We start from the raw sequence: 19,019 nt of genomic DNA, 5'->3' as shown, positions 1-19,019 counted from the left end.
TCCTGCCACCAGGGCTTAAAAACTTGCTCTGGGTCCTCCTCAGAGGAGAGGGTTTTCTTGGAAGGATGCCCTGACGCTCTTTCTTTGCTTTATTACCTTCCTTACTCTTCTTCTAGCCGGTCTAATTGCAGTGATAAATCTTTAAAGGAACTCACAGCATTGCCAGGAAAGAAGCAACCACAGGTCAGCAGCTCGTCACCTTCGTCCTGAATAGCTTTTCTGTTAGAACTGATCATTCCGACGTTAACAACCACCGTCTGAATGGCCACTACCCACGAAAAGCTGAGTTTCTCCCTAACTTCACCACTTTTGTCCGCTGAGGAAGTCAGTTACGCATTTCTCATGGCGGTCACACGCTTCCAGATCATTCTCCAGCTCTTATACTTGGGTGAATGCACCCTCATCTTTGCTGGTTGTCACGGATTCTTACCTCACATTCTAGAAGTAAGTGTGGATTGGATTCTCACTAACTATTGGCTTCCTATAGAGATTCTAGGACAGAGGTCTCAAACTGGTTACGTTCTTCTACCCGAAGCATTTTATTTGGTCCATTTTATTTGTTTAAATAAAAAAAAGAAAGCCTCAGCAATTCCACTTCTATTTATGTGTATGTCCTAGTGAAAAACCTTTGAATGTGAATGTTTACACAAGGAAACATGGACAAGGATGCTTCCTGCAGCATGTTAAAATAGAAAAGCTGGAAACAATCTAAACCAGGGGAATTGAAAAATAGCATATGGTGTGATCATATCATACACACTATACTATTCAGTAGGAATACATTAGAGCAGGGGTTAGCAAGCTCTAGCCCAGGGGCCAAATCCGGCCCACATCCTGTTTTTGTAAATAAAATTTTATTGGAACATAGCCATACCTCCTCTGTTTACACATTACCTATGGCTGCGTTAGCTATAAAATATCAGAGTTGAGTAGCTGTAACAGAGACAGTCTGGCTCAGAAAACCTAAAATATTTACTGCCTGAACTTTTACAGAAAAGTCTGCCAAGTCTGAATTAGACTTATATATGTTTACATGGATAAATAAACAGGCTGAGTGAAAAAGCAAGTACAGAGTGATAATTATGATTAAAAATTTATAAAACAACAAAAAATTTATAAAATAATATGGTGCTCATAGAGCTGCATTTGTAAGTATTAAAAAATGGGGGGGCGCCTGGGTGGCTTGGTCGGTTGGGTGGCCGACTTCGGCTCAGGTCATGATCTCGTGGTCTGTGAGTTCGAGCCCCACGTCGGGCTCTGTGCTGACCGCTCAGAGCCTGGGGCCTGTTTCGGATTCTGTGTCTCCCTCTCTCTGACCCTCCCCCGTTCATGCTCTGTCTCTCCCTGTCTCAAAAATAAATAAAACGTTAAAAAAAAAAAATGGGAAAGATATACAACAATTTATGATAGCAGCTGCCCAAACTGGGCAGGGTGAGAGGTGGAGAATGGGATTAAAAATGGGAAGGATATTTTGGAGCGCCTGGGTGGCTCAGTCAGTTGAGCGTCCGACTCTTGATTTCTGCTCAGGTCATGATCCCAGGGTCGTGGGGTCAGCCCCACAGAGGGCTCTGCTTGGAGCATGGAGCCTGCTTGGGATTCTCTTTCTCTCTCTCTGTCTCTGTCTCTGTCTCTCTCTCCCCCTTTGCCCCTTTCTCCTGCTCATGCGCTCATTCTCTCTAAAATTGAAAAATTTTTTTAAATAATGGGAAGGATATTTCAATTTTATCTGTAATATTGTATCATTCCTCTTAAAAAAATAGAACAGGGTGGGGTGCCTGGCTGGCTCAGTTGGTGGAGCATGCGACTCTTGATCTAGAGATGAGTTCAAGCCCCACATTGGGAGGTGAGTTTACTTCAAACAAAAAACAACAAAATAAAACAAACAAACAAACAAACAAAAACCCCAGGGAAATGAGGCTTGAAGAAAATAAGAGAAAATGTTAACTGCTGTCAATCCGGATTGTTTCCCATATTATTTTCTGAATATGTAAAAATACGTTTTCTCAAAAAAAAAAAAAAAAAAACCAAAACACCCATTTCACATTAGAAAACAAACAAACCAGGCTTGGGGCACCTGAATGGCTCAGTCAGTTAAGCATGCAACTCCTGACTTCAGCTTAGGTCACGATCTCATGGTTGTGAGATGGGGCCTGTGTCGGGCTCTGCACTGATGGCGTGGAGCCTGCTTGGGATTCTCTCCCTCTCTCTCTCTGCCCCTCCCTCCCCTACCCCACCCTCCCACTCATGTGTGCACTTGCACACACATGCTCACACTCTCTCTCAAAGTAAATAAATAAACTTAAGTTTCTTCAATAATAAAAAATAAAAATAAATTAAAAAAAAAAAAAAACAACCAGGTTTTCTGCTTCTCTTGAAGAATAGGAATATCTGACAGCCCCTAGCCCATGACCCAAATGGCAGCAATGGGAACTGAGAAAACACCTGCTACTTTGGAGAGCCCAACCTCTCTAATCTGCCCCAACCCCGCTCTCTACAGTCACACCCAGCATGCTTTGCCCATTTGTATTTCCTGCCTGGCTCCTATAGGCATCTTTGTCTATAACCAAATTCACGTATACGTGATCTGATTAAGAAAGGCCTGCCATGCAAGTCTTTTTTTTTTTTTTTTTTAAGAGGAGGTTTTCTTTAGACCTTTATCTTTTTAAATTGTTTTTAAATGTTTATTTAATTTTGAAAGAGAGAGAGACAGAATGTGAGTGGGGGAGTGGCAAAGAGAGAAGGAGACACAGAATCCGAAGCAGGTTCCAGGCTCTGAGCTGTCATCACAGAGACCGACACAGGGCTCGAACACACAGACTGCGAGATCATAACCTAAGCCAAAGTCGGATGCTTAACCAACTGAGCCACCAGGTGCCCCTAGACCTTGATCTTTTTTTTTTTTTTTAATGTTTTTATTCATTTTTGAGAGGGAGAGAGTGCCCGAGCAGGGTAGTGGAAGAAAGCGAGGGAGACAGAGGATCTGAAGTGGGCTCTGCGCTGAGAATGGAGAGCCCCATGCAGGGCTCAAACTCACGAACCGAGAGATCATGACCTGAGCCGAAGTCAGATGCTTAACAAACTGAGCCACCCAGGCTCCCCTAATCTATCTTTTTAAATGACACTTACCAAGGGTCTGTAATGGCATGGACAATGCTTATCACAAATGAAAAAGCAGTTTACAAAACTGAACGCATGCAATCACAATTATATAAAATAAGTCCCATCAAAACATCAATAGTGATCTATTCTTTAGTGAGCATGTGGTATCTTCAAAGGGGAAAAAAATAAAGGTCTGACAATTTACCAGAAACAGCCCTGCAAGGCGGAGCAATCTGCAGGTGCACAGAGTACATGCTAATGCAACTTTAATCAATGCATTCCAATGCAGTGTCCTCTAAGATCAGACCAGGCAACCACCTGCCAACCGCCCTGGCCTGGAGTTCAAGGACTCAGGATCTGAAAGGCAGCTGAAGCCACAGATCACGTGGGCCATCTGAGAAACACTACTCTCAGGCAAGAAGATAAAGCAGCTCCCTATTAACCAGGCTTAAGCCAACTCCCTGTGCAAGTTTCTCTCAGGGGAAGTGGCTGTTTTCTACTCTGTATCTACCTCATCACCATCAACACTACTCTCACAACCAGCGCTGTTTTGAAGTATCAGAGAGCAAGCCCAATTCTGGGTCTCCCATTAATGGGAGTTACACAATTTTTGAAACAAGATTATTCATCTCTTGTTGAAAAATAATATCACTGAGGAACTTTTAAAAGGACATTGGGGGGGTGCCTGGGTGACTCAGTCAGTTAAGCATCGAACTCTTGATTTTGGCTCAGGTCATGGTCTCACAGTTTGTGACACTGAGCCCTGAGTCAGGCTCTCCGCTGACCGCACAGAGCCTGTTTGGGATTCATTCCCTCCCACTTTCTCTCTGCCCCTCCCCTGTGCTCACATGCATGTGCAAGTTCTCTTTCTCCCCCTCGATAAAAAAAAAAAAAAAAAAAAAAAAATGTTTAAAAATGTTTAAAAGGACATTGGATTTGGGGCACGTGGGTGGCTCAGTCAGTTGAAAGCCAGACTTCAGCTCAGGTCATGATCTCGCAGTTCACGAGTTTGAGCCTCATGTCAGGCTCTGTGCTGTCAGCTCAGAGCCTGGAGCCTGCTTTGGACTCTGTGTCTCCCTCTCTCTCTGCCCCTCCCTAGCTCATGCTCTGTCTGTCTGTCTCTCTCTCTCAAAAAAAAAAAAAAAAAAAAAAAACTTAAAAAAAAATGACATTGGATTTGTGTGGAGGGAACAGTTCTATATTTGCTTATATGTGCATAAAATATATTTTAAGGGATGTTCATGAGCCAGATAACAACACTGGCTGCCTATAAGGAAAGAGCTATATGGCGTGGGGTAAGAGCAGGAGGGAGACTTTGCATGTATACCCTTTAGACCTCTTGGGTTTTGACTAGTGGGAATATACTGTGTGGTCAGAAAAATAAAATTAGGGGAAAAAGGAGATGGAAAAATTTTGTGAAATTAATTAGTAAAGTAATATCCAATTGTTAAAACTCATTATTTTCTTCCTTTCATCTACCCAGTTTTACTGACCACCATGAATATAAGGTAGTAAAAATGTTTTGGGGTGCCTGGCTGGCTCAGTCAGTGGAGCATGTGACTCTTGATCTCAGGGTCGTGGGTCTGAGAGCCAGGCTGGGCGTCAAGATGGAAGGAAGGAAAGAAGAAAGAGAGGCAGGAAGGGAAAGGCAATGTTTTAACTGATGAACAAAGGGCCCTAGGAGTAAAAATACTTATCTCAACTTTATGGTGAAGTGTCTAAAAGAGCTTCCATGAGGTCTACAGTACTAGACTCTTTAACATTCTAATGTCATTGTAGCAAGTCATGTAGTCTCCGCCCTAAAGGCATTTAGACCAAAGGTTAATAAAATACCGGCTGTTGTTATTACAGGTACTGTTTATAACCAGATAATTGTGTGAACTGTCTAAAAACTTTCAAACTGTCCCTTACAGTACGTATAAGAGCCACAGCATCTCAAACTGGCACAGATTATTTGCTAACAGTTGAGTAATCAATATCTTGAATCAAACAGTCAATCAATCCATTGAAGTGTAATAGTCAAAATGTAACACTCCCTTCAAACAGCAACTCCATTTCTTGGAATTATTTTAAGGATCTAATTAAGGACATCAATCCCTGAATATATATGCAAGATGCACACATATGTTTATATTTATTACAGCACCACCTATAACCACCTAAATACTCATCGGTAAAGGACTGGTTAAGTTATAACACATCTCTACAATGGGAAATTATACAGTCATTAAGAATGGCAATAAACCTCTAAGTATTTACTTCTAGGAAGATATTCGTGACATTTGGCTGAGTGAAAAAAAAAGCAGCCTACCAAAGAGAAGAGCTACTGTGACGTGATTTGTTTACATGTGTACATACACGTGTACAGAAAAAGACATGAGGGAAACAGGGTAAAGTCATGGTTAAAAACATGAGCTTTATTTTTTTTTTTTAAGTTTATTTATCTATTTTGAGAGAGACAGAGACGGTGCAAGTTGGGGAGGGGCAGAGAAAGAGGAAGAGAGAGAATCCCAAGCAGGCTCTGCGCTAAAATCATGAGCTTTAGCGTCCAACAGGTCAGGGTTTTAATTTCTGCACTGCCACTTAGCTACAAAATCTTGACAAAGTTACCTTAAGTCATAGTTTCTTACATAAAATGCAGTTAATAACACATACCTTAAAGAACTGTTCTAAGGATTAAATAAACTAATAAATTAATGCTCAGTGCTTAGCCTACTGCAAGATTAGTAAAGTTAATTTACTCTGGGACTGAGCTTGCAAGTGATTTTTTTTTTTTTTTTTTTTTTTTTTTTTTGCTTCCTTTGGCCTTTTTGACAGCTGCATATATTTTGTTTCTTATAATCAAGAAGGGGGATGGCAATGAACCTATTGTTTCCTTGGGGGGAAAAAGTCTAGCAACTTGATTTCAGATTAAGTGTTTTAGGAAGATAGGCTACTTATCTGGAAAGAAACCTACAAAGGTTACATACAAGAACCCTGAACAAATAAATTCCTGCCCTGAATTCAAACTGGCACCATGCATGCCCTGTCATTTGATAACCCAAACAGGCAGACAAAGAAAGCATTTATTTAGAGGGAAAAAGTGGGAAAGAAATCCTTTCTTTTTTTAATCCAGTTGTGAAACATTCAGAAAATACATTCATAAAAATATAGTCAAATCTAGAGGCTACTTCTTAGTAGGATCAGTGTAGGTCTGAGGTTTTGTCATATTCGACACTTGCAATTCACAGTATATCAAGAGCTTAACGTATATTCCTCTTCTAATCCTCAACATCACCTTATGAGGAATAGGTATTAGCCTCATTTTAAAAATAAGGATGGGAGGTTCAGAGAAATTAATTTGCCCAAGGTCTCAGAGCAATTAAGTGGAACAATCAGGATTCAAAACTAGGCTTATCTTATTTAAAGGCCTACCTATAAACTTATTCTTAATACACACATATATGCATATGTACATGTGTATATCAATATATGTATAGATTAAAACAATTCAGGCTGTACAGTAATGAGCAAGTAATCTTCCCCCGACCCCTGGGGAAATACTCAATGCATACCTAAGCATTAATGTATCTGTATTGCTCGCCCATCTTTTTTTTTTTTTTTTTTTTTTTTTTTTTTTTAACTCAAGTGGAAGTACGCTATGTACCGTTCTCCAGCTTACTTTATAGATCTTGGAAGCAATTTCTGCTCTACCACCACCCTCCTCCTTCAAACAGCTGCCTAGACGTCACTGTGTGGTTGCTTTATAATGTATTTGATGGGGCGCCTGGCTGGCTCAGTCAGTAGAGCATGTGACTCTTGATCTCAGGGTCATGAGTTCCAGCCCCAAGTTGAGTGTAGACTTTACTTAAAAAAATAAATAAATAAAATAAAATTTTAAGGTATTCGATCATTCCACTACCGGGACGTCTTCTCATGGTTCCTGGTCTTTTGCTACTGCAAACTATGCCATAGTGAATATCCTGAACATACACCTTTAGCTACAGGTAGGAGTAATTAGCAGGATCCATTCCTAGAGCTGTAAAAGCTATGCAGGTTCCTTTTTGACAGAGGGCGCCATCTACCCCCTCCCTGGGCTGTCTCATTAATCTCCCCATCGCCAGTGCACCCTGTTGCCCACACCAGTCCAACACACAGAACTTGCACTCTGAACCACCACTAGACTATGAAGCCAGACCAGCCTTCCTTCCAGGAACTTCTCATTCCAAGTACTCATCCAGGAAAGAAGTGAACTTGTTTCTCTGCTAAAAATGCATACACTCTGGGGCGCCTGGGTGGCTCAGTCGGTTAAGTGGCCGACTTCGGCTCAGGTCATGATCTCGCGGTCCGTGAGTTCGAGCCCCGCGTCGGGCTCTGTGCTGACAGCTCAGAGCCTGGAGCCTGTTTCAGATTCTGTGTCTCCCTCTCTCTGACCCTCCCCCGTTCATGCTCTGTCTCTCTCTGTCTCAAAAATAAATAAACGTTAAAAAAAATTTAAAAAATAAATACATAAAAATAAAAATGTATGCACTCTTTTGATGTAAGACAGTTAAATCAACCAAATATAACATTTGGTGCTTGATGGGGGCCCTTTTTGGATCTTGAGCCAAATGAACCAACTATTACAAAATGTATGAGACAATCGAGCAAATTTGCACACCAGATATTAGGTGGTTAAAGAATTATCGTTACCTTTTTTTAGGTGTGAAAATGGCGCTCTTTAGAAAAAGTTCTTACTTTAGGCGTACACGTAAAAGTGTTTTCAGATAAAGTTACGCACTGTGTGCCAGAGTGGGGTGGGGTGCACGGGAGGCTGTAGGTAGAACAGAAGTGCCATGTGCTGATAACTGCTGGAAGCGGGTAATGGGTTCATGGTTCATTATATTAGTCTATTTTTATGTACGCTTGACATTTTTCCAAAATGAAAAAAAAAAAAATGCCTTCTGACCAATGGCTTTTTTTCTTTTTCTACTTTTAAGAAATTTTTAATTGTGGTAAAAAAACCCTACACTTATATACAAAATGTACCCTCTGAACCACTTTTAAGTGTACAATCCAGTGCCAACTACATCCACATTGTAACAGAGCTCTAGAACTTTTTCATCGTGCCAAACTGAAACTCTATACCCATCAAGCAGAAACTCCCCATTTCCCCCTTTCCCCAGCCCCTGCAAACCACCACTCTGCCTCTGTGTTGTGGCAGGTGACAAGATCACCTTGTTTTTTTGAGGCTAAATAATATCCTATTGTGTGTATACGCCACATTTTCTTTATCCACTGGTCTGTCCAGGGACGTTTGGGCAACTCCCACCTCTTGGCAATTGTGAGTAATGCTGTAGGGAACATGGGTGTGCGCAATGACTTTTCTTTTTTTTAACAATTTTATTTGAAGTTTATTTGTTTTGAGAGAGAGAGAGAGAGAGAGAGAGAGAGAGAATATCCCAAGCAGGCTCCACACTGCCAGCACGGAGCCCCATGTGGGGCTCGAACTCACTTATGAGATCATGACCTGGGCCAAAATCAAGAGTCAGAGGCTTAACTGACTGAGCCACCCAAGCGCCCCTCAGTGACGTTTCACTTTAATCAGACTGCCATTCAGCTGGGTAGAGAGCCAGAGCAAAATCTACATTTAAAAGAGGGAAGTGGCCTGGAGTAATGAAAAGAGACATTCAGGTACACCTCAGATTGAAACCCAGTGCTACCATTCCTAGCTCTGGAACCCGGCCCAAGTTCCTTCTGAGACTATTTGCTTGTCTGTGAAATGGGAAGACCACCAATACCCTGCCACATGGAGTTGTCTGAGCATCAGAGGAGACAAGCATTACGGGGCCTGGCCCACAGGAGGTGCTTCTGCCCTGACCCAATCTGGAGGAGAAAAGCCCTGAGCAGGGGAGAGGGCAGTAACATGGCACACCGGGTTAATAAGTGGCAAAATACGCAGAAACCAGGTCTGCCTGGCTCCAAAGTTCATGGCCTTTTTCCTACACCAGCCCTAAATATCAGTCATCTGATTGTCTCTTCACTATTTTTACCATTTCCACGAACCACCTGTACTATCATTTACTCAAGGGTTTTCTTTAAATCTACTTTCTTCTAACACAAAGAAACTTTGTATCACTAGCATGAATAGAAAATCAGTATCACTTACTGTACACAGAAGGTAACTATGAAAATAAATATAAGGACACACAACAACGTCACTAAATTCTAGCTAGATACTATGGTTTACCTAAGGGCTGACGGTCTGATCTCTCTTGGTTAGAAAACCAACTTAGCAAGTGTTAAGAAATAGATGGGAACCACACAAACGTTCTCCTTGACATGGCCAGAACAAAGTTTAAAAGGGAATAACGCTAACAGCCTCATCCTAACCCATGTCATTCAATATAATTTTGGATGCTGTATGGAGTGCGACCTAAAATCTTCTCCTGTTCTACCTGGTTTAACTCTGCAGAATCTAACCCCATCTAGATCCCCCCAAATCAGAATCCCATTGTATTGAGACTTCTGATGATTTGCGTGTATACTCATGTTGGAGAAGCAAATTAATTTCTTATATTAATTATATTAATTAAATGTTGGAGAAGCTCGCCCTACATGTGCCACCTCTATAGTAAACAGTTCCCAAAGTTGACGAAGCAGAATCTCCCATAAATCATAGAACTTATTTCAGTAATTGATGAGTTAAATGTTTTTTAAAAATCCCTCTCCAAAAGTCCACAGTTGTCATGATGCACTGTCCAATTCCACAATGATACGCTTGCTCTCATAGTGAGAGCTCGTGCAGTGCACAAACCTGATAATGTATGTACAGTATTTCCAGTCAATGTCACCAGCCAACAGCCTGCTCAGAGAACGGAGGGTTTACATAAGCCCGTGTTCTGGGTCTTATACAGTGGGAATTCTGTATCAAAAAGAAAATGCAGGAGAAGGAGCAAAGAAGGCTGAGAAAAACTATGAAAAGATACTTTATGGTATGGGAATTATATCTCAATAAAGTTGTTGTTGTTTTTTTTAACACTTTTGGAGGATCCCAATAAAATTTTAAGAAGGAAAACATACGGTTCTCCTTTAGAACTCTGAAAATTCTAACCGTCCCCAAACCATCTATTTATTTATTAGAATTGCTCTCTTATGAGGCTGAGAGAGAGAAGCAAAGATGTTCATTAGAGCCCATTATGTCATTGTAAAAGTCTGGAAACAAATGCCCAATGCCAGGGAAAGTTTACTAGTTTATAACTACTAAACATGGAAACATGGTTCTAAAATATGAAATGAACATTTCCAGATGCAACATGAAAGGTAACGCTTTGAGTGTACGTTTATCTAAAAACATATCTGCCAGTAGACAAGAATGCCGAAATTGAGTTAGAATACCATTTTCATAGGCAACTCCTCTCCACCAAATTGTAGTAAAATGTCTGCCTTTCCAACTTTATTTAGACATTGCCTTGTTAAAAATGTGATTTAAGGAGGCTGCCTTTGTAATTAAAATTTTTTAATTAAATAATCTAAAGAAATCATCAGAAATGCAGACAAACCTTTACACAAAGATAATCATCAAGATGTTCTCTGTAGCATTATTTATAATATTTAACATTGAAACTAGCCTAAATGATAATAGGGGAAATAGGTAAGAATTGTACATCCACTAGATAAAATATATTTAGGGATATCTTTGCCTTTGGATAGTAAGATGTTACAGTGGCTAGTTTTGGGCAGTAGGACTTAAAGTGACTCTTTAAAAAAAAATTTTTTTTTTAATGTTTACTTATTCTTTGAGACAGAGAGAGAGAGAGAGAGAGAGAGAGAGAACACGAGCAGGGGAGGTGCAGAGGGAGACACAGAATCTGAAGCAGGCTCTAGGCTCTGAGCTGTCAGCACAGAACCTGATGCAGGGCTCGAATTCACGAACCACGAGATCATGACCTGAGCCAAACTCAGACGTTTAACCAACTGAGGCACCCAGACACGCCTAAAGTGAATCTTTCAAAGCATTTTTTTTTTTTTTTTTTTAGATTTTATTTTTAAGCAATCTCCATGCCCAGCATGGGGCCTTGAACTCATAACCCCGAGATCAAGAGTCCCATGTTCCACCGACTGAGCCGGCCAGGTGCCCCAAAGTGAATCTTAAGTTTGATCTTTTCAGGACTTTCCTCATTTTTCCTCAACAGAAATTCATTATTTTTATAAACAGGAAAAAAAATGCCATTAAAAAACGCTGCCAACTGAAGAAGTAAGGAAGGAAAAACACGATATATTTCTTAGGCTAGAATCTGACTGGTTACTGCAGATCTTGCAAAACCAGGAACTATTTCCACCAAGTACAATCTTCTTGTGGTTATCTTAAGTAACCTGAGCTGATATTTTATCTTACCTGAATGGAATCTTTTGTGATTTACTAGCTAGATTTTTTTTTTTTTTTTTTTTTTTTGCTTAGGTTACTGAAATGTGTTATAAAGTAATGATTACTGCAATCCGCTACACTGCTGGAGACCATTCCATGAGCTTCTAGTTTCCATTGACTTTATTCCCACACAACAGCCCCGAAGCAGGCAGTTCCTGGAACCTCTGCTGAAGGTGATGTGAAGGACCCCAGAGTAGGTAAGAGCATGATAATCTGCTCTAATTCCTTGTTCCCTTGGACCCGCTTCCACTTATACACCATGTTCAAATATGACAAAATGCAAGTGCTGCAAATATCCTGCCAAAAACTGTAAAAATAAAACCACACCCACCATAATGATCGCTGGTGCTCTCTAATGCAAACTCTGATTTAAATAAATCAGCATACTAAAGATAGATCTGCTTGTGTGTGAAGAGCTCAATGCCTGCAGTGTGACAAAGTGAGGAGACACAATGTGTCACCAGGACTAGCTGAGCCTTAAACAGAAACATCCCCAGCTGCAATGCAGATGTGCGAGGCTGATAAGATGAGCTGATGGCAATCAAGGATCTCTGGCGGCCCAGAAATGTGCTTTAAAAGCCCCACCCTGGAAGGCCTGGGTGAAAGCCCAGCATGAAGTCACCAAGAAAGAAAATACCACTCAACTCCATACTCATTCTTCCAGGCGGGGCTGGAAGAGCCTTGGAAAGTTGTTCCAGGTCCTTATTTTGTATATATTGAGACTGAGACTCTGAGACTGAGAGAGAGAGAGACGCTGCGACTGAGAGCCAGAGAGGTTGAATTACTTGCCTCAGGTCACACAGCAAGTGGCGGAATTGCTACCAGAATCCTTGCCCCACCCCACCTGATCCCACTGCCTTTTCACACCAGAATTTCCTGTGAAATCTAAGACACCAAGAAATCTAAGATTCTACGGGCATACCTTGACCAAGAAATCTTTCTAAGACTTTAAGCTCTGAGATAAGGAGATGTTGAAAGGAAAACAATGAGGCCACAGGGCAGAGAGGGAAAACTGAGGCATCCTTTGCAGCCAGTCAGCGGGTGGTATGGGACTTTGGCTGCCCTCTTCTCGGCACAGATATTATCACCACCATCAAGAAACAGTGTAGGGTCAAATGACTCAGTACAGGCTCGCAGCTCCTACCCACATCAGCTGTTACGGCCTTGAGTGTTGGACTGTTAAGAAGTGTGAGAGGTGCTTATCTTATAAATTGCATATCTGTTTCTTGACTATGGGTCAAGTGACTGACATCCATCTCATTCAGTTAAAATAGCTCAAGGGTTCTTCCCCTGATTTCCTCAAACATTCTTTCAAGTCACTTTCTCAGCAGCATGTAACATTAGTATCACGTACAGAAGAGAACGGCTCTGGACGAGACAGCAGGGACGGACTGCCCACCTGGAAAACCCAGCGGCAGAAAGAGCAAAGGGTCCGGGGACGTTATGGGAATTTTCTGTGCCTCTGCTTTCCTCTTCTGGAAAGTGGGATTCATAACAGTACCCATGGTCAGGGTTGCTATGAGGACTGCATGAGACAACGTGGGTCAAGTACTTACAACAGTGCTCGGCTCAATGAATGTTAGCTACTCCTGTCACTTTTATTATCGTTATCACAGGCAAGCCCTAGTTTTGCCACTTAGTACCAAATAAGCGCACCTCTCAAGTTTTAACTTGCACAGGAGACACCCAGGGGTCTTGGTAAAATGCAGCCCGGTTTATTAGATCTAGGCCCAGATTCTGCACTTCTAGCAAGCTCCAGGGGACAAGGGTACTTCTGACATGAAAAACACACTCCCTGAGCTGCAAGAATCTCCCTCACCCAGCACCTACCAGGTGCCTAACGTTACAAAAACAACGACCTCTTGGCATCTCAATGCCTCATCTGTAAACTGGGGATTGGTACATATTCCACATGACCTCCATGGACTGGCATTACTGGATAAGAACACACAGGAAAGAACATTTTAAACAGCAAACAAGGCTATACGAGTAGAGGCGGTGGGATTATGAGTCTTCTATTCACCATGTGGAATTTGCAACATCGTAAGCTTACATTTACCAGTGCAAGTATTAGCCTAGAGGAAAAAAAGGCTCGAATTCTCTTGCTCAGAAGAGATACTCCATTCAAGGATCCTCCAGGAATTCTGGCAGAACACAACAGCTTTTCACAAGGGATTCCCAAATCAAAAGCTCTGAAACTTTAGAAATGTCATTTGAGGGCCAAGGAAAAGAACCACTTTGGCAGGGAAACTGTGGCCGTGTGAGGCCCTGACAGTGAGCTTCACTCTCTCCCAGAGCTGGCTAGCCTCCTTCCAGCCTTCATCAGCCAAGATCTCGAGTCAGGACAGCAACACCAACAGCATGAGACAGATGGGCACTGCCCTGGCAAAGCCCACGCCTGCCACTCCACTAGCCGGCAAAGAGCCAGAGTGCAAGAAAAGTAGGGCTTGCGGAAGTCCAAGGTGAGGGCTTCAGGGAGATGCATCCGTCTGCGCTCCTGCACATAATCTGGGATCTCGTCCCCACGAACTGTAAGGTATGATGTTTATACCTCTGCCCCTCCAACAGGTTCGGAGTGAACCACCGCGAATTCTTCCCCACAGAGCACCTTACCAAAAAGTCCTTTCATCATTTTAAAGGCAGATGGCACCACCCAACATCTACCTAATTGCTCAGGCCAAAAACCCAGGAATCATCCTTGATTCCTTCAGCTCTTCTCCCAACCACCATCCTGCTGGTTCTGCCTCCAAAACATATCCCCAGTCCACCCTCTTGGGCCCACCTCCACTGCTACCCCTGCAGCAGGCCTTCATCACTTCTCAACCAGTCTCCTAACTACCCTCCTGGCCGCCATGCTTATTCCCTTTAAAATCCATTGGCCACACAGAGGCCAGAATGATTTTTTAAAAAACCCAAAATCGACTACGGTCATTCCCCTTCCTAAAGACTTCACTGGCCTCCCAAGCTTTTAGAATCAAACCACAAGTGCTTACTCTAGCCTACAAGGCCCTGTAGGATCTGAGGCCTCACCCCTCCCCATCAGCCCCCCTCTCCTCTCTCTCTCTCCTTCCACCCCAACTCACCTGCTCCAGCCACTGTTGGAGCAGTTTACCCTTGCTGTTCCTTCTGCCACTTTTCCAAATGGTGGCCTTGGTTTATTTTTCTACTGCTGCCACTGGAATGTCTGCTGCATAAAGCAAGGATCTCATCCATCTCGGAACCATCGTATCTCCAGGCTAGAACAGGGCCTGACACATAACAGGGCCTGACACACAGACTGAGGCTGCATAGGGCAGCAGCACTGAACCTGGAGCAGGAAGACCCAATTCCCATGTGAAATGGGCCACTTACTGGTAGCAGGGCTTCTCTTCCCTCAGGTGCCTGGACTGCAAGATGGGGAAATTAAATCTGTAACCTACCTTCCTCACAGGGTTATTCATAAGACCAAATGAGTGAAGGCACGCTTAAGCACTTCTGTAAACCACACGGACAGCATTGTATTATTAAGTGGCACAAGAGAAGGATCTTTCTCAGGGCCCCACACACCAGTGGATTAAACGAAGCTGCTAACCGAGGCACCCAACAGAAGCCTAGGGACAAAAAAGAAGAGATCTGAACAAGCAGCTTTACTCTGCAGTAGGGCTAAACACGAGTCATGAATTCATTTAAAGAAGTCAAATGATTTCAAAAGCTAGTAACCTACAAACTACGTTCTGAGGTCCTTGAAGTATATGGCATCGGGACTGATTTTGTGTTTTTTTTTTTAATTTTTAAAATGTTTATTTTGAGAGAGACTGTATGGGAGTGCAAGCAGGGGAGGGAGGGAGGGAGGAGAGAGAGAGAGAGAGAGAGAGAGAGAGAGAGAGAGAGAGAGAGAATCCCAAGCAAGCTCCATGCTGCCAGCACAGAGCCCAGAGCAGGGCTTGAACTCACAGACTGTGAGATCGTGACCTGAGCCGAAATCAAGAGTTGGATGCTTAACTGACTGAGCCACCCGGACACCCCAGGACTGATTTCCACATCTTCTATTGTGCTTGGCACAGAGGGATTTAGTACACATTTACTCAATTGGGAGTTGACATCCTACCACCGGCTTTCATCTCTCTTTGCAACCCATTCTGGCAGGGGATTGCACGTTCCTGGAGCGACCCTATAATAATACTGACATTAATATTCTACTGTGACAACTACTGTTTCCAGCTTGCAGTGACCTTCTGAAGTTGACAAGCCTGGTAGTATGCACATACTTCAATTTATTCACTCACCAATCATAAACAGGATATAAAGTATATAAATATAATATGTAATATAGGTGAAGCCCAAATAATGAGAGCTAACATTTATCAAACAGGCCACGCACTTTAACGTATTAGGCTCCAACGAAGCCTCACAACAGCCATACATGGTTGATACTTTCATTATCCCCCTTTTACAGGTGGGGAAACTGCAGCACAGAGATGGAAGTAAATTGCTCAGTGGCACGCAGCTTGGAGGTGGCAGAGCTGAGACTTGAACCCAGACAGCCTGATTCCATGCTTTTAAAACCAGTAGTTTGCAAGGAGAGTTGCACAAGAACACTGAAAGGGCCTTCAGATACTATCTAGCCTACTTCTTTCATTTTAAAGAGGAGGGAACTGAAGGACAGAGAAGTCGCCTTTTAAACATTCCAGCTCTAGGGGCGCCTGGGTGGCTCAGTCAGTTGAGCGTCTGACTTCAGCTCAGGTCATGATCTCGTGGTCCATGAGTTCAAGCCCTAGGTCGGGCTCTGTGCTGACAGCTCGGAGCCTGGAGCCTGCTTCGGATTCTGTGTCTCCCTCTCCCTCTCTTTCTCTCTGCACCTCCCCCACTTGCACTCTGTCTCTGTCTCTCTCAAAAATAAATAAACATTAAAAATTTTAAAACAATTCCAGCTTGGGGCACCTGGGTGGCTCAGTCGGTTAAGCAGCTGACTTCGGCTCAGGTCATGATCTCGTGGTCCATGAGTTCAAGCCCTGCGTCGGGCTCTGTGCTGACAGCTCAGAGCCTGGAGCCTGTTTCAGATTCTGTGTCTCCCTCTTTCTGACCCTCCCCCATTCATGCCCTGTCTTTCTCTGTCTCAAAAATAAATACAGGTTAAAAAAATTAAAAAAAAAAATTCCAGCTCTTTTTTGAGGTCCACACTTTGGATGGTATCTATTTAATTTTTTTAATGTTTATTTATTTGCCGGGGTGGGGGAGGCAGACTGAGAGGGAGAGAGAATCCTAAGGAGGCTCCATGCTGTTAGCACAGAGCCTGACATGGGGCTCGATCTCACAAACGGTGAGATCATGATCTGAGCCACAATCAAGAGTCAGATGCTTCAGGGACTTAAGTACCCAAACGTCCCTGGAAGGCATCTATTTAAATGAAGTTTTATGTAAGATCTTATCTCCTCGCCACTGGAAGAAAAGCCTCTAACCGTAGAAATCAGAAGAAACAAAAGAATACTCTGTGGCTTTGTAACAGTTATGGTTGAGAAAGCAGAGACATCAGGGTACAGGGGGGAAAATACAGGATTCACCTGGAAATGTGTCCAGCTCCACTACTTAATAGGTGTAAGATTCCCAGGCAAGTCATTCCCTTTTCTGAGCCTCAGTCCCATCCGTGAAATGGGGATAAGGTCACCACCTACCTGGCAAAGCCTCCGTGAAAATTAAATGAGATAATGAACCTGAAAAGTGCTTCTTAATCATACACTTGCAAATAGCTACTAAGCTTTAAGCACGTCCCAAAAGACATAAGATATCTTTTTGCTCTGGACGGGCCAACAGGGTCCAAGTATTTGAAAATGACAGCTAACCTCAGCCATCTACAAGGACTTGACCTCTGGGTTTCCACCCCCAGGGCTACCTGTGCAGGTCCACACCACCTTCCCTGCTCTGCACAGCGTGGAGAAGTAAAACTGGGGGCGGGGGGTGGGGTGGTGTCACCAGGGAAGGAGTACACATACAGGCTGGCGCTCTACACACCTAAATCCCACCAGTCTCAAAGTCACCTCCTGGAAGCCTTGCCCACACCACCCCACATGCCTCCTAATGGCTTGTGGGACACTTACTATGTGCCAAGCTACTTGACAAATACTCTGTTTCACTGGCTTCCCACAGAGGTTCATTAACCCATTTTACAGAAAATGAAGGCTCAGAGATCAACTTGCCCAAGACGAGGCCAAACAATCACCAAATGGAGATGCGGGGTCTCCAACGCAGACACTCCCCATTTAAAACTGGACTCCTGGTGCCCATGTCAGGGGGCCCTAAGAATTCTCCCTCGCCCCATTTAGGGCACTTTCAACGTACCCACCTCATCCTCTTAAGCACTCTGAGCAGCAAGTGTTAGGAGACCCCTGGACAAACACTCGGCTGCAGCCTGAGAGGGAAAGGGACTGGCCCAAGGTCATACAGTGAACGGGGGCAGCGGTCGAGGTTCGGTCCCCAGGCTCTCGCTCCCCTGCCTCTCTCCAGTGCTGGGTCCCTGACCGCGGCCCCAGACGCCCCCGGGTGGCCCCCGGCCCCTGGCGGCCAGGTCTGAGGGTCAGGCCGCGCCTCCGCCCGAAGGAGGGGGGGCGAGGCCGCCCGGACGGCCGGAGGATGCCCGGGAGTCAGGGCAGAGGATGCTCCCGCTCGCCAAGCAGCAGAGCCAGGCGGCGGCGCCGGCGCGGGCCTCCGGGCGGATCGCGGGCGGCGGGCGCGACGGACCTGCCCCGGTGGCGCCCGGGCCCCTCCCGACTCACCTGAGGCGCGAGCCGACAGCGGGCGGCGGCGGCGGCGGCGGCGGCGGCGGCGGCGGCGGGGGCGGCGGCAAGCCCCGGGCTCAGCCATTCCCCGCTGCCCCGGATGGGGAGAGATGGTCGCCGCTCACTTCCTTAGCAACCCGGCTCGGCGACCCACTTCCTTGGCAACCGGTGTCAATTTCAATAACTTTATTGGGACCCGAGCGGCGGACAGGGAAGCCGGCGGGGCGGGGCACAGTACGGGCGCTTAGCAGGTACTTCACGCGCCTCTGTCCTTTCATCCACGGAAGAGGTGTGGGACGTGGCCTGACCCCACCTGCCGGCCTCTCGTGCCTCAGTTTCCCCAAATGTAAGATGGAACTCACTGCCTCGGGCTCACCATGCGATTTCAGACGCCGCTTGACCTTTCCTAAAGCGCTTTCACATCCATTATCTGGCTTGGGTCCCCAAACCGCTACTGAGACTGCTCCCACTTAGGGTCACGCACTCAAGCCAAAAAAAAAACCTTAGGAATCATTCATTTCTCTCCCCTCGCCTTCACGCCCTCACATGCGCTCAGTCACCGTATCTCTTAGTCTACCTCTCAAATATTTCTCCTGTCTCTCCACCTTTTTCCATCTTCAGTACCGCCGCACCATGCCAGGCGGGTCTCCCCTCCCCTCTAGATTGCCTGAAACGTCTGCTTTTACTCCTGTCCAGCCCTGCTCTGCCAAGCCATTTTTCCCCAAGGCTGCCAGAGTGATCACTTCAAAAGGTAAAACAGGGGCTCCTGGCTGGCTCAGTAG

At 44.4% G+C, this 19,019-nt stretch overlaps 1 protein-coding gene across 2 annotated transcripts in view; it reads right to left on the bottom strand.

Annotated features, from left to right (window-relative positions):
- The window catches only part of KIF3B (kinesin family member 3B), a 41,085-nt gene extending 22,709 nt beyond the window's left edge, over positions 1 to 18,376 (bottom strand). Inside the window, exon 1 of one of the 2 annotated variants that reach the window (XM_060615064.3) lies at positions 18,235 to 18,376. The gene's annotated coding sequence lies outside the window, so the exon portion shown is untranslated. Of the gene's footprint in view, positions 1 to 155; positions 390 to 18,234 lie in introns of those variants that run through there. The other variant, XM_060615073.3, reaches the window with a different exon arrangement.
- Positions 18,377 to 19,019: the final 643 nt, after the last annotated feature.

This window comes from Panthera onca, chromosome A3 (genome assembly GCF_046562875.1).
Source record: "Panthera onca isolate mPanOnc1 chromosome A3, mPanOnc1 haplotype 2, whole genome shotgun sequence".
Classification (NCBI taxonomy): Eukaryota; Metazoa; Chordata; class Mammalia; order Carnivora; family Felidae; genus Panthera; species Panthera onca.
Note: the sequence above shows the minus strand (reverse complement) of the source record. Positions and strands in the feature narration are given on the sequence as shown.